General features: G+C 53.3%; 1 pseudogene; it reads right to left on the reverse strand.

Annotated features, from left to right (window-relative positions):
- Positions 1 to 14,142: 14,142 nt before the first annotated feature.
- LOC120298651 lies at positions 14,143 to 15,136 on the reverse strand (annotated as a pseudogene).
- Between the last annotated feature and the right edge of the window lie 450 nt (positions 15,137 to 15,586).

The raw sequence follows: 15,586 nt of genomic DNA on the forward strand, positions 1-15,586 counted from the left end.
GTGGTTCCACTGGTTAATTGTTCTGACTGTCAGGAAGTTTCTCCTTAGTTCCAGGTTGCTTCTCTCCTTGGTTAGTTTCGACCCGTGGCTTCTTGTCCTGCCTTCAGGGGCTTTGGAGAATAGCTTAATTCCCTCTTCTTTGTGGGCAGCCGCTGAGATACTGGAAGACTGCTATCCTGTCCCCCCCTCATCCTTCTCTTCATTAAACTAGCCATAGCCAATTCCAGCAACCGTTCCTTACATGCTTTAGCCTCCAGTCCCCTAATCATCTTTGTTGCTCTTCTCTGTACTCTTTCTAGTGTCTCAACATCTTTTTTACATCGTGGTGACCAAAACTGGATGCAGTATTCCAAGTGTGGCCTTACCAAGACATTGTAAAGTGGTATTAACGCTTCACATCATCTTGATTCTCTCCCTCTGTTAATGCAGCCTAGCACTGAGTTGGCTTTTTTGGCAGCTGCAGCACACTGCTGGCTCATATTTAAGGGATTATCCACTAGGATTCAATAGTTACTACTATTGAGCAAGGTACCTGTTATGTCCCGAGCCTTGCAAACGGGCTTGGGGCGTTTGCAGGCAGTCCCGGGCAGGTGCAAAGCTGCCCGGGACCAGACAGGCTGTCGCCAGCGCCTGTGCGCATGCGCGGGTGCTGGCGCGGGAAAAGTAACACATTGACCTGGGAAATGCCTATATAAGAGGCTGGGAGCTTTTGGGCGCTGCTGAAGCCTTCTATCTGTAAGCTGAACACAGAATAAAGAAAACCTGAGAACTACAACTGCTTCTCGTGTCTTGCCTTCCGCGAAGAACACTGGCGACGAGGATGGGATGCCTTACATCGCCTGGAAAGGAAAAGGTGTAAGCTTACCCAAGTGAGTCCTGAGCGGCGGAACGGCGTTGACTCGGCAGCTACCCGCCAATCCAGTGCGCAATCGGGGGTAGGCTGGCTGATAAACCCGTCTCCTGAAAATGGCAAAGGTTGGAAGGCTTTCGGAGTTCGACGTCTCACATCCAGAGCGGTGGGAGTCCTACGTAGCCAGGGTGGAGAACTACTTCAAGGTGAACCAAGTGAGGGAAGATAGCTTGAAGGCTGCCACCCTGCTTTGTGTCTGCGGTCAAGACGCCTTCGAAATCGCAGAGAACCTTGCAGCACCAGTTCCATTAGAGTCTGTCAGCTACGCAGATCTAAAGAAGCTACTGAAGGAGCACTTCCAGCCCAAGATGTCCGTCATCGCATGGCGCCACACCTTCGAGCAGAGGGATCAACGATCCGGAGAGTCGGCCAAAGAGTACATCGCCGCATTGAGGAAGGCCGCCAAGCACTGCGAGTTCAAGGACTTCAAAGAACGACTAAGGGACCGATTCGTGTGCGGGTTAAGGCATCGAGATCTACAACAGAGGCTTTTCGCCAAAGAAGACTTGTCCTTCCAAGATGCCTTAAGAGAGGTCACCGCAGCAGAAGCAGCAGGCGGCACCGTCAAGAACATGCGGCCGATCAGGAACAGTCCAGATGTCGCATCCGTGCACCAAGAAGACGTCCAAGGGAACTCCGAGGAGGATCCGGATGAGGAAGTCGACCGTCTCCACCCCACGAAGGAAGGGAATCAAAAGGGAAGCTCTTCAGCTCCGCTCAAGTGCATCGGCTGTGGAGGTCGTCACAGGAGAACCGACTGCAAGTTCCGCTCCGCTACCTGCCAGGCATGCGGAAAACAAGGACACATTGCAGCTGTGTGTCTGGGCCGACGAAAAGTACAACCTCAGGAAGAACTGCGCCTGAAAGGTACCAGGGTCCCCAGCCAGAATAGGGTAGGTTTTTGCGCTTCGCGAAGGAGCATCTTCAGGACAGGCACACACAAGCCCATTAAGAAAAAGCTGTCACTCAAGGTGAAGCTACAAGGGGTTCCATTAACTATGGAACTAGACACGGGGTCTGCTCTTTCAATCATCTCCTTGCATACATTTAGGAAGATTTGTTCCGGCAGTGGAACTCAGGCCAAGTTAAGGCCTTCTGACATTGTGTTAACAGATTTTCAAAATTCAAGAGTGTGTGTTAAGGGGGAGGCCACCCTTAACGTGCAGTACAAGAATTTTGAAGGTCCACTAGACCTATTAGTAGTAGGGGGTGAACGAACGAGTCTCATAGGACTCGATTGGTTTGAGGCCTTGGGGATACACGTCACAGGGCTCAACAGCTTACAAACACTCGACCTACAGGAAGTCTGCAAAGAATTTGCAGATGTTTTCAGCCCCTAGCTGGGCACATTGAAAGGACCCCCTGTGTCCTTAAAGTTAGACGCCACTGTCACTCCCATTAGAATTAAAGCAAGAAGGGTCCCTTTTGCTTTAAAGAGTAAAATTGACACTGAGTTGGACAAACTGATCCAACAGGGAATTCTAGAACCTGTTGATTCCAGTCCTTGGGAGACCCCCATTGTCACGCCTCTAAAGGCAAATGGGGACATTCGCATTTGTGCTGATTACAAATGCACTCTTAATAAGGCATTGCAGCAACATGCCTATCCTGTTCCTGTGGTCAATCATATCCTGTCCTCCCTCAAGGGGGGGCGTGTTTTTGCAAAGCTTGACCTAGCTCAAGCATATCAACAGCTGCCTGTTGATGATGATGCTGCCATAGCTCAGACTATTGTGACCCACAGAGGGGCCTTTAAGGTAAAAAGGCTACAGTTTGGAGTGAATGTCGCTCCTGGGATTTTCCAAAGCGTAATGGAAGACACACTACGGGGTATACCAGGGGTTTGCCCCTACTTTGATGATGTCTTAATTGCAGGAGACTCCACACACATTCTAGCTGAAAGGCTAAGGGCTGTTCTGTTAAGATTCAGGAAAACAGGCCTCAAGCTCAAAAAAGACAAATGCAAAATTGGGGTGCCTTCTACTGAATTTCTGGGATTCAAAATTGATGCTGCTGGGATTCACCCTGCTGAATCCAAACTAACTGCCATTTTAGAAGCACCTAGGCCAAAGTCTAAGGCCGAACTTCAGGCCTTTCTGGGCCTCCTGAATTTCTACAATTCCTTTCTTCCACATAAAGCTAGTGTAGCTGAGCCTCTTCACAGGCTATTAGATAAACAAGCAGTGTGGCAGTGGTCACAAACACATGAGGCTAGCTTCAACGAGGTCAAGGCCTTGCTCACTTCTAACAGTGTACTTGCACACTTCAATGAGTCCCTTCCTGTGTGCATCGCTTGTGATGCATCCCCTTAAGGGGTAGGAGCTGTCCTGAGCCACCTCAGGTCTGATGGAACTCAGGTTCCTGTTGCATATTACTCCAGAACATTGTCTTCTGCTGAGCGCAACTACGCTCAGATAGACAGGGAGGCTCTGGCTGTTGTTGCTGGAATTAAAAAATTCCATGATTTTCTATATGGCAGGCATTTCACGGTCTTCACTGACCATAAGCCTCTGCTGGGACTGTTTACCACACGTAAGCAGACTCCCCAAATCATTTCCCCTGGAATGCTTAGGTGGTCTATTTTTTTGTCTGCATATGATTTTTCCTTACTCCACAATCCTGGGAAAGAAATGGGCCATGCTGATGGCCTCAGTAGATTGCCCCTGCCAGTAGTAGAAGCTGACCCTGTGCCAGCTGTCAACATTCTATCCATCCAGGCCTTGCCCAAGCTCCCTCTTAATGCCAGGGATGTTGCCGCTGAAGCAGGCACAGATCACACACTTTCACGTGTCCTTTCCTGGGTTTTGTCTGGATGGCCTGAGCACTGCCCTATCCTGAGTTTCAGAGTTTCTGGTCCAAAAGGAACGAGTTGTCCACTTCTCAGGGTTGTCTGCTTTGGGGAAACAGAGTTGTCATTCCCACCTCAATGAGGACTAGGGTCTTAGAGTCCCTCCACGAAGGTCATCCTGGCATTGTTCGTATGAAGGCTCTTGCGCGCGGCCACTTGTGGTGGCCTGGTTTAGATAAGGACATTGAGGCTAAGGTGCATGCATGCCACCTGTGCCAGCGATCTCGCCCAGAGATGCCCCAAGCTCCTGTGCATAGATGGGAGGAAACGCAGTCCCCTTGGTCTAGGGTGCACATTGACTACGCTGGGCCCTTTCAGGGCCAGTTCTTCTTGGTCCTTGTTGACAGCCATTCAAAATGGCTTGAGGTTGTACCTGTCTCATCCACTACCACTGCAAAGACTATTCAGGTACTGAGGGGGATTTTTGCTGCACACGGGCTTCCTGATGTCATTGTGTCTGACAACGGCCCTCAATTCACTTCCTCCGAATTCCAAGCTTTCTTACAGGCTAACATGATTCGTCATGCCACGTCTGCACCCTTCCACCCGTCCACCAACGGTATGGCTGAACGCATGGTGCGCATCACAAAGGACGCCTTGAAAAGACTCACCTATGGGGACTGGCACCACAGGTTGGCTGACTTTCTCCTTTCTTATCGCACCACACCGTCCACTTCTACAGGGAGAAGCCCAGCTGAACTTCGCTAATACAATCCTGGGTTGCATAAACAGAGGCATAGAATTATAATCACACGTTAGTATCACTTTATAAAACCTAGGTAAAACCAGACTGGAATACTGCATTCAATTTTGGTCACCACATTACAAAAAAGATGTTGAGACTTGGAAAAAAATGCAGAGAAGAGCAACTAGGATGATTAAAGGCCTGGAGAGTAAAACATACGAAGAACGGCTGCAGGATTTGGCTCTGGCTATTCCAGAGAAAGACAGAGACAGAGAAAGACAGCATACTAAAAAGCAGAGACATCACCCTGCCAACAAAAGTGTGTATAGTCCAGGCCATGGTTTTCCCAGTTCCAATGTATGGCTGTGAAAGTTGGACCATAAGAAAGGCTGAGCGCCAAAGAATGGAGGCCTTTGAACTCTGGTGCTGGAGAAGACTCCTGCGAGTCTTCTCCAGCACCACAGGAGTCTTCTCCAGCACCAGTCTTCTTCAACTCCCAGAATTCCTCAGCCAGCCATGCTGAGGGAAAGGGAGGTTTCCCAGCTGAGCCATGCTGGCTCAGGAATTCTGGAAGTTGAAGTCCACGAGTCATGAGGGGGCCATAGTTCCCTCATGCTGGCTTAGGAATTCTGGGAGTTGAAGTCCAGGAGTCATAAAAGAGCCAAGGCTGCCTCCCCCTGGCCTAGACCCTTTCTGGAGGGTCCCAACTAACACATGGTTCTGAGATGATGGCCACTCCAACTCCCTGGGCAGTGGTGGGATTCAAATCTGAGAACAACAGGTTCTCTGTGTGGATGCTGCTTCTGGAAGTCCATTCTGGGCCTGGGCAACCTAAAAATAGCTACCAGTTCTGCCAAAGTGGGGCAAACTGGTTGAATCCCACCACTGTCACTGGGTCACCCTGACTTGCTCCCCTCTCTCCTCTTCTTCCAAGAATTCAACAGGATGCCCAGACTGCCCGCAACAACAACCCTGTGGAGTAGGCTGGGTTCAGTTGAAGGTGGAACCGCATCTACATGGAGGGAAGTGTGTAGTGGGGTGCCCCAGGGCTCTGTTCTGGGCCCAGTGCTCTTCAACATCTTCATCAACGATTTGGACGAGCGGATAGATGGGGAAACCATCAAATTTGCTGATGACACCAAGCTGGCAGGAATAGCCAACACTCCAGAAGACAGGCTTAGGATACAGGAGGATCTGGACAGACTTGAACACTGGGCGCTATCTAATAAAATGAAATTCAATGGTGAAAAAAGCAAGGTTCTACATTTAGGCAAGAAAAACCAAATGCACAGGTATAGTATAGGGGGTACTGTTGAGTCCTTCGCGGAAGGCAAGACACGAGAAGCAGTTGTAGTTCTCAGGTTTTCTTTATTCTGTGTTCAGCTTACAGATAGAAGGCTTCAGCAGCGCCCAAAAGCTCCCAGCCTCTTATATAGGCATTTCCCAGGTCAATGTGTTACTTTTCCCACGCCAGCACCCGCGCATGCGCACAGGCGCTGGCGACAGCCTGTCTGGTCCCGGGCAGCTTTGCACCTGCCCAGGACTGCCTGCAAACGCCCCGAGCCCGTTTGCAAGGCTCGGGACATAACACCCCTTTCCCCCGGGCTAAAACTACTACCAACATACAATCATTTTTTATGCAGTATTCTACTCCCCAGTGCTCCTACTGTTAATTGGCTTTTGTTTAGCCAGCAATGTTATGTAATCCTCTAAGTACTTAGGAGATTTCCTTGCTCTCTGTGACCTTCTCAGTTCTGGGTTTCTGACAGGTGTTCCCTGACTGAGGGGTGACGTGAGCCTGTTCCCCTTATCATGCCTTGGTGCCTTCCAAGGACTTTGCCCCAATGCCTGGCCTGCTTGGTTGCCCACCGGGTTCGTCAGGCCAGGGCTTCTGTCACTTTGTGACCTGGTTGACCCGCCTAGCTGTAGGCCCTCGGGCCCCTTGAAGTGATAGCCACTGCTGGGCGTCTCTGTCGACCCTCCTAGGTCCGTCCAACACCTGTCAGGAGGCTGTCCATCCCCTAAGCCCCGTTCTGTGTCCGGGCTTGTGTGGGTTTCTGTGCCTTCCCAAAACTCAGTTACTCCCTGATTTGGGCTAGAGGTGTTGTAGTCGGGACTTGGTTCCTCGACCACCTCCCTGTATGTTTGACCCCCTGTAGGACTTGGGGTAAGGTCAGGCCAACTCTGGGGGTTATGTGCCAGCTCTCTTGCGGGGAATGATTTGTTGGGATGCTCCCGGGTATCCTCCGTGACTGGAGTGCTGTGTGGTGTGTGTGGAAAGTAATTATGCCCCCGGGGTGACTCCCTGGCTGGAGTAGGCGTGAGTGCCTGTTGATTGGGTAAGCTCCATGAATTCCTTTTCGGAGCACTTGCGGAAGCTTGAAATGGGCCGTCATTGGCTCCATCAGTGGAGATGGGCAGCAGCTCGTGCCCTTCCCTTTGCTCCAAAGGGTCCCCCTCCCCCCCTGGAAAAGACCCAGGAGTCTCAGATGGAAGATCCCGCCTAGGGCGGAGTTGGTCGATGTGCCTGCGCAGGACACGACCGTTGTCCAGGGCTACCTTGTAGGATAGAGGACCTGTGACCCTGGAAACAGAAGCGGGGACCCATGTATGACCAGGCCCGTAATTGCGGGTCCAGACCGGGGCACCCACAAGCAGTTGTCTAGGTGCCCTAGGATGTGGTAGATGAAGGCAGTCTGTCCAGATGCAACCGGTCAAGCTTAGTAGTAAGTTGACGCCCCCAGCGAAGTTCAGCTGGGCTTCTCCCTGTAGAAGTGGACGGTGTGGTGCGATAAGAAAGGAGAAAGTCAGCCAACCTGTGATGCCAGTCCCCATAGGTGAGTCTTTTCAAGGCGTCCTTTGTGATGCGCACCATGCGTTCAGCCATACCGTTGGTGGACGGGTGGAAGGGTGCAGACGTGGCATGACGAATCATGTTAGCCTATAAGAAAGCTTGGAATTCGGAGGAAGTGAATTGAGGGCCGTTGTCAGACACAATGACATCAGGAAGCCCATGTGCAGCAAAAATCCCCCTCAGTACCTGAATAGTCTTTGCAGTGGTGGTGGATGAGACAGGTACAACCTCAAGCCATTTTGAATGGCTGTCAACAAGGACCAAGAAAGGGCCCAGCGTAGTCAATGTGCACCCTAGACCAAGGGGACTGCGTTTCCTCCCATCTATGCACAGGAGCTTGGGGCATCTCTGGGCAAGATCGCTGGCACAGGTGGCATGCATGCACCTTAGCCTCAATGTCCTTATCTAAACCAGGCCACCACAAGTGGCCGCGCGCAAGAGCCTTCATACGAACAATGCCAGGATGACCTTCGTGGAGGGACTCTAAGACCCTAGTCCTCATTGAGGTGGGAATGACAACTCTGTTTCCCCAAAGCAGACAACCCTGAGAAGTGGACAACTCGTTCCTTTTGGACCAGAAACTCTGAAACTCAGGGCTAGGGCAGTGCTCAGGCCATCCAGACAAAACCCAGGAAAGGACACGTGAAAGTGTGTGATCTGTGCCTGCTTCAGCGGCACATCCCTGGCATTAAGAGGGAGCTCGGGCAAGGCCTGGATGGATAGAATGTTGACAGCTGGCGCAGGGTCAGCTTCTACTACTGGCAGGGCCAATCTACTGAGGCCATCAGCATGGCCCATTTCTTTCCCAGGCTTGTGGAGTAAGGAAAAGTCATATGCAGACAAAAAAATAGACCACCTTAGCATTCTAGGGGAAATGATTTGGGAAGTCTGCTTACGTGTGGTAAACAGTCCCAGCAGAGGCTTATGGTCAGTGAAGACCCGTGAAATGCCTGCCATATAGAAAATCGTGGAATTTTTTAATTCCAGCAACAACAGCCAGAGCCTCCCTGTCTATCTGAGCGTAGTTGCGCTCAGCGGAAGACAATGTTCTGGAGTAATATGCAACAGGAATCTGAGTTCCATCAGACCTGAGGTGGCTCAGGACAGCTCCTACCACGTAAGGGGACGCATCACAAGCGATGCACACAGGAAGGGACTCATTGAAGTGTGCAAGTACACTGTTAGAAGTGAGCAAGGCCTTGACCTCGTTGAAGCTAGCCTCATGTGTTTGTGACCACTGCCACACTGTTTGTTTATCTAATAGCCTGTGAAGAGGCTCAGATACACTAGCTTTATGTGGAAGAAAGGAATTGTAGAAATTCAGAAGGCCCAGGAAGGCCTGAAGTTCGGCCTTAGACACAACCTGGGTGCTTCTAAAATAGCAGTTAGTTTGGATTCAGCAGGGTGAATCCCAGCAGCATCAATTTTGAACCCCAGAAATTCAGTAGAAGGCACCCCAATTTTGCATTTGTCTTTTTTGAGCTTGAGGCCTGTTTTCCTGAATCTTAACAGAACAGCCCTTAGCCTTTCAGCTAGAATGTGTGTGGAGTCTCCTGCAATTAAGACATCATCAAATTAGGGGCAAACCCCCGGTATACCCCGTAGTGTGTTTTCCATTACGCTTTGGAAAATCCCAGGAGCGACATTCACTCCAAACTGTAGCCTTTTTACCTTAAAGGCTCCCTCTGTGGGTCACAATAGTCTGAGCTATGGCAGCATCATCATCAACAGGCAGCTGTTGATATGCTTGAGCTAGGTCAAGCTTTGCAAAAACACGCCCCCCCTTGAGGGAGGACAGGATATGATTGACCACAGGAACAGGATAGGCATGTTGCTGCAATGCCTTATTAAGAGCGCATTTGTAATCAGCACAAATGAGAATGTGCTCATTTGCCTTTAGAGGCGTGATAATGGGGATCTCCCAAGGACTGGAATCAACAGGTTCTAGAATTCCCTGTTGGATCAGTTTGTCCAACTCAGTGTCAATTTTACTCTTTAAAGCAAAAGGGACCCTTCTTGCTTTAATTCTAATGGGAGTGACAGTGGCGTCTAACTTTAAGGACACAGGGGGTCCTTTGAATGTGCCCAGCTGGGGGCTGAAAACATCTGCAAATTCTTTGCAGACTTCCTGTAGGTCGAGTGTTTGTAAGCTGTTGAGCCCTGTGACGTGTATCCCCAAGCCCTCAAACCAATCGAGTCCTATGAGACTCGTTCGTTCACCCCCTACTACTAATAGGTCTAGTGGACCTTCAAAATTCTTGTACTGCACGTTAAGGGTGGCCTCCCCCTTAACACACACTCTTGAATTTTGAAAATCTGTTAACACAATGTCAGAAGGCCTTAACTTGGCCTGAGTTCCACTGCCGGAACAAATCTTCCTAAATGTATGCAAGGAGATGACTGAAAGAGCAGACTCCGTGTCTAGTTCCATAGTTAATGGAACCCCTTGTAGCTTCACCTTGAGTGACAGCTTTTTCTTAATGGGCTTGTGTGTGCCTGTCCTGAAGATGCTCCTTCGCGAAGCGCAAAAACCTACCCTATTCTGACTGGGGACCCTGGTACCTTTCAGGCGCAGTTCTTCCTGAGGTTGTACCTTTCGTCGGCCCAGACACACAGCTGCAATGTGTCCTTGTTTTCCACATGCCCGGCAGGTAGCGGAGCGGAACTTGCAGTCGGTTCTGCCTCTGTTGTAGATCTCGATGCCTTAACCCGCACACGAATTGGTCCCTTAGTCGTTCCTTGAGGTCCTTGAACTCGCAGTGCTTGGCGGCCTTCCTCAATGCGGCGATGTACTCTTTGGCCGACTCTCCGGATGATTGATCCCTCTGCTCGAAGGTGTGGCGCCATGCGATGACGGACATCTTGGGCTGGAAGTGCTCTTTCAGTAGCTTCTTTAGATCTGCGTAGCTGACAGACTCTAATGGAACTGGTGCTGCAAGGTTCTCTGCAATTTCGAAGGCGTCTTGAACACAGACACAAAGCCGGGTGGCAGCCTTCAAGCTATCTTCCCTCACTTGGTTCACCTTGAAGTAGTTCTCCACCCTGGCTACGTAGGACTCCCACCACTCTGGATATGAGAGGTCGAACTCCGAAAGCCTTCCAACCTTTGCCATTTTCAGGAGACGGGTTTATCAGCCAGCCTACCCCTGAATGCGCACTGGATTGGCGGGTAGCTGCCAAGTCAACGCCGTTCCGCCGCTCAGGACTCACTTGGGTAAGCTTACACCTTTTCCTTTCCAGGCGATGTAAGGCATCCCATCTTCGTCGCCAGTGTTCTTCGTGGAAGGCAAGACACGAGAAGCAGTTGTAGTTCTCAGGTTTTCTTTATTCTGTGTTCAGCTTACAGATAGAAGGCTTCAGCAGTGTCCAAAAGCTCCCAGCCTCTTATATAGGCATTTCCCAGGTCAATGTGTTACTTTTCCCGCACCAGCACCCGCGCATGCGCACAGGCGCTGGCGACAGCCTGTCTGGTCCCGGGCAGCTTTGCACCTGCCCGGGACTGCCTGCAAACGCCCCAAGCCCGTTTGCAAGGCTCGGGACATAACAGGTACCTTGCTCAATAGTAGTAACTATTGAATCCTAGTGGATAATCCCTTAAATATGAGCCAGCAGTGTGCTGCAGCTGCCAAAAAAGCCAACTCAGTGCTAGGCTGCATTAACAGAGGGAGAGAATCAAGATTATGTGAAGCGTTAATACCACTTTACAATGTCTTGGTAAGGCCACACTTGGAATCCTGCATCCAGTTTTGGTCACCACGATGTAAAAAAGATGTTGAGACTCTAGAAAGAGTACAGAGAAGAGCAACAAAGATGATTAGAGGACTGGAATTGGCTATGTCTAGTTTAATGAAGAGAAGGATGAGGGGGGGACACGATAGCAGTCTTCCAGTATCTCAGCGGCTGCCCACAAAGAAGAGGGAATTACACTATTCTCCAAAGCCCCTGAAGGCAGGACAAGAAGCCACGGGTGGAAACTAATCAAGGAGAGAAGCAACCTGGAACTAAGGAGAAACTTCCTGACAGTCAGAACAATTAACCAGTGGAACAATCTGCCTCCAGAAGCGGTGAATGCTCCAACACTGGAAGTTTTTAAGAAGAGACTGGACAGCCATTTGTCCGAAATGGTATAGGGTTTCCTGCCTGAGCAGGGGGTTGGACTAGATGACCTCCAAGGTCAACCCCCCACCACCACACACAAAGGAACTGCCTCCAGGCCCTCTTTAGGGGGGGCAGGACCCCCTGCAGCACCACAATGCAGAGAAAAGTGGAGGAGAAATGGCTGCCTGGCGCCTTTCTCCACAACAGCTCTCCGAGAATCTTTGTATTCCGACAGCACCAAAAACACAATGCACCACACAGCCGACCACTGAGTAAACACTAATCCTACCAGATACAAATGGGGGTGACGGAAATGACAGCCAGAGTTCTCCAACCCTTAGGAATAGCAACAGCCCACAGACCCACAGCCACACTCTGCCAGGAATTATCCAGAACCAAAGACAAGCGAAGACCCGACCGGCCTGGAGTCCAAACGAAAGCCAGCCAGGTGCTCCCAATAGGGGTTGAGGCTCAAGGCAAAAGGAAGATGGCCGGGAAGGCTGATTCTCCAGGGGGCACCCTCAAGAACCCCCCCCCCCAATCTTGCCATTACGGGGCCCTCGGCCTGGGCAGCAAGGCTTCCCTGCAGGATGGGTGCGGGCACACAGTCCCAGGGCTTCCCAGCACGGGGACAGGAGCAGCCAGGCAACCCGTTCCCACCACAGACCTTGAGCAGCCCCCAGGGGGAAAGGATCCCAGCAGGTGGGCCCTCCGGGGAACAAGGGGGGGGGCTGGCAGAGGAGCCCTGCTGGTGCCCAGCCCCCCTGGGTCTGAGCATGGTGGAGGGAAGGAGGGAGGGATGAGTCTCTGGCCCAGGAAGAGTAAGTGCTGGGAGGGACCTTGGAGGTCTTCTAGTCCAGCCCCCTGCTCGAACAGGAGAGCCTAGACCAGTGGTTCTCAACCTGTGGGTCGAGACCCCATTTGGGGTCGAACGAATATTTCACGGGGGTCGCCAAACAACGCAGTCCGCCGTTTTTTCCCCCTTTTCCTTAGCTGTGTTCCTCCCTTTTATTCTACTGGCTTTTGAAAGCCAATAGAATAAACTCTCTTGAATAGTCTAATTCTATTGGCTTTCAAAAGCCAGTAGGAATTGTCCAGGTTGTCTCTGCCCTGCTGAGCCCGCCAAAAGTCCCATTCTGCAAACGGTGCTGTACCAGTTGAGTAGCCCTCGACTTACGACCGGTTGGGGGTCACGGCATTAAAAAGGTTGAGAACCCCTGGCCTAGACCATCCCAGACAGGTGGCTGTCCAGTCTTTCCTTGGAAACCTCCAGCGACAACTCTTGCAGGAAACGTCTTTCCACTGATTGTTCTCCCTGTCAGGAAGTTTCTTCTTATTTGATATTTCTAAGTTTGGTTCTCTCCTTGGTGAGTTTCCCTCCGTTGCTTCTTGTCCCGGCTTCTTCAGGGTCTCTGGAGAAGAGCTTGACTCCCTCTTCTTTGGGGCAGCCCCTCAGATATTGGAAGACTGCTATCCTGTCCTTCTCTTCGTTAAAAGTGACATTCCCAGTTCCTGCAATCATTCTTTGCAGGTTTTAGCCTGGGGCGAGGAGGAAGGAGGGTCCCTCTAGCGTCCTCTCTGCCCCCTTGGGCAAAAGGCAGGTGGGGAGGGTCCTAGGAAGGGCGGCCACTGAAGCAGGGGGGTCTCTGCCCCACTCCCACCCCCCTGCCTCCCTTCCCTCTCTTTGGATGCCCCCCCTGCCGACCTGTGTCAAGTTCCCTCCCCTTCCCTCAAAGGCTGCCCCCTGGTGGAGCCAGGCAGCATGGCGGCTTCCTTGCAACTCTCCTCCTGCCCTTAGGATGCAACAGCCCCCCCCCCATGAAGACAGGGCTCTTCCCACATGCCTTGGGGCAGGCTGGGAGGCCCCAAAGGTGGAGTTTTCTGTGTGCTGTTTATGGGATTGTTGTTAAGGGCCGTTATTGTTGCTATTGCTGCATTGTTGTGTGGGGGCTCCCGGGGTTGAGTCGCATCTAATAAATACATCAATGCTTCTGGAAGGCAAGGCTGTTGCGCCTGGGTTCAGCCGTGGGGAAACCGAAGGGGGTCGTTTCCTTGGGGGAGGGGCTCCCCAACCTGCTTCCCTGCCCTCCTGCCTCTGAGCCCCACAAGAGGGCTTGAGAAGGGTGGGCTTTGAGCAGGGCCTCTGTCTGTGTGGCACCCTGCTCAGTTCCCCACTGGACACGGGGCAGGTTAGGCCAGCTGATCTCCCCCTCCCCCGCCTCTCCCAGCCTCCCCATTAGCTCTGTTGCCGGCATCTTCTGCTCTTTCCCCAAAGCCCCCCTCCCCCCAGGCCTGCATGAGCTAAATTTGGTGAATATTGGAGGGGGGGGCAGTGAGATCTTAGCAAGTTGTGTCAATTTATTGTGCTCTCCCCCCCCATGTAAGAAATAATTAAGGTTCCCCTCCCCACTTTCTGGGTTGAAGTCCCATTTCCTTTCTTAACCTCCAAAGCTTGGGGTGGAGGAGGATGGGGGCTCTAGAAACGGACCCCTCCCCCAGCAAAGGAAGAACACCCCCCCCCAGAAACTGCAGAGTTCAGTGAGTTCAGCAAATGGCAGAACTGTTGCTTCTCCAGCCCGGACTTTGCCCCAAAGAAATCCTGTTCCTTTCCCTCAGCCCCCAACTGTGCTTCCCTGGGGTCAGGCGGGGGGGGGGGCTTTGGGTGACCCAGCAAGACTGCTCTCCTCCCCCCAGTCTCCCTCCCAGGACCACAAAAGCACAACATTCTGCTTGTTCTGGGGAAACTTTTCTTGCGTCTTCCGTGGGCTAGGAGGGGCTCCAGGCATGGCGAGGGGGGGCAGGCGGCTGCCATGCCTACTGGGAGGCCTAGTGGTAGCGGTAGGCCAAGGCGTGGGCCACCACATTGGTCAGCTTCTGATAGGCGGCGTGGGTGCTGGGGGTAAACTATTCCCCATGGTCGCCGGCCAGGAGAATGATGAGGACATTGCCCAGAAGCTGGAAGAGAGGAGGGGGGGAACTGACACCTGCTGCAAGAGGAGCCTTGGCTGGCATCTCTGCCCTTTGACCTCCCCGCCCCACCCCTGCCCCCGCCCTGACACGGAACCCAGAAGGAGCAGTGGACATGTTCAGACGCTCCATCTTTCCCTCCTGGACTGCGCCAATCAATTGTCCCTCTGATCCAGGTCAGCCCTGTGACCGGACAGCGGTCCCTCTCCTGGGAGACTTTTGGCTCCTTCCTGGCCCTGAACGGGGCCACTGCCGCCATTTCAGGGCAGGACCCAGCCGGAAAAGGCTGCCCTGGTGCCAAGGAGAGGAGGTGCCCAGCCCGGGAGGGAGGCGGGGGGGGGGTTCCACCTCACCCTGAAGTTCTCGGGGTCCACGTGCAGGGGGTTGGCGTAGATGGCGCTGGGGCTGGAGAGGTTCCCGAAGTGGGCGAAGAAGCGCTGGGTCCAGGGGTACACCACCAGCAGTCTGCCAGGGGAGGGAGGGAGAGAGAAAGGGGGGAGGAGGAAGAGGAGACGGTGGGGGGGGGTATCTGCGGGGCCTGCCCTGCCCTCCCCCGGCCCGGCCGCAACTCTTACCTCCCGAGGGTGGCAGCGCCCACTTCGGACACGTCCACCTCGCTCCAGAGGGCGGTGATCAGCTGCTTCTGTACGGGCGTCCAGTGCACCATGCTGGCTGCTGGAGGACGGAGCGCTGGAGAGACGGTCGGCGACGAGGAGGAGGAGGGAGCGAGCTGAGCCCGGACCTCGGGGCCGACTTTTATACCCTGCGCCCCGCAGCCCCACCTACCCGGAGCGGGCCTCGCCCAGACCCGCCGCCTCCCATCCCCTCCCTCCCTCCCTCCCTCTCTGTCGGGGGGGGGCGCAGAAGGCCGCTCTCCCCCGTCCTGCTCCAGCTTCCTCGGCGCAGGAGCGCCCCGGCCGGCCCCAGGCCCCGGCGAGGCTCCTCGGCGCACTTCAGCGCTGGGCTCGTGTCCGGGACGCGACTGGATGTGCTGCGCCTTTCCTGGACCGGCAACGCCAGGTCCGCGTCTGAGCCCAGTTGCAGCCGACCCGACCCGTTAACCTGGCCGAGGAGCGAGTCTGCCCTTCCGCTCCTCGGAGACCGTCCGGGGAGGCTGCTGGCCTTGAGGGGGAGGCGTGGGGGGGACACCTCCTGGTAACGGAGCCCTCCCCGGCCGGGGCCGCAGCCCGGGACAAGCTCGCCTCACCCCAGAGGGGGGGGCAG

Source organism: Crotalus tigris, unplaced genomic scaffold (genome assembly GCF_016545835.1).
Source record: "Crotalus tigris isolate CLP2741 ecotype Arizona unplaced genomic scaffold, ASM1654583v1 scf7180000024118.148816, whole genome shotgun sequence".
NCBI classification, from domain to species: domain Eukaryota; kingdom Metazoa; phylum Chordata; class Lepidosauria; order Squamata; family Viperidae; genus Crotalus; species Crotalus tigris.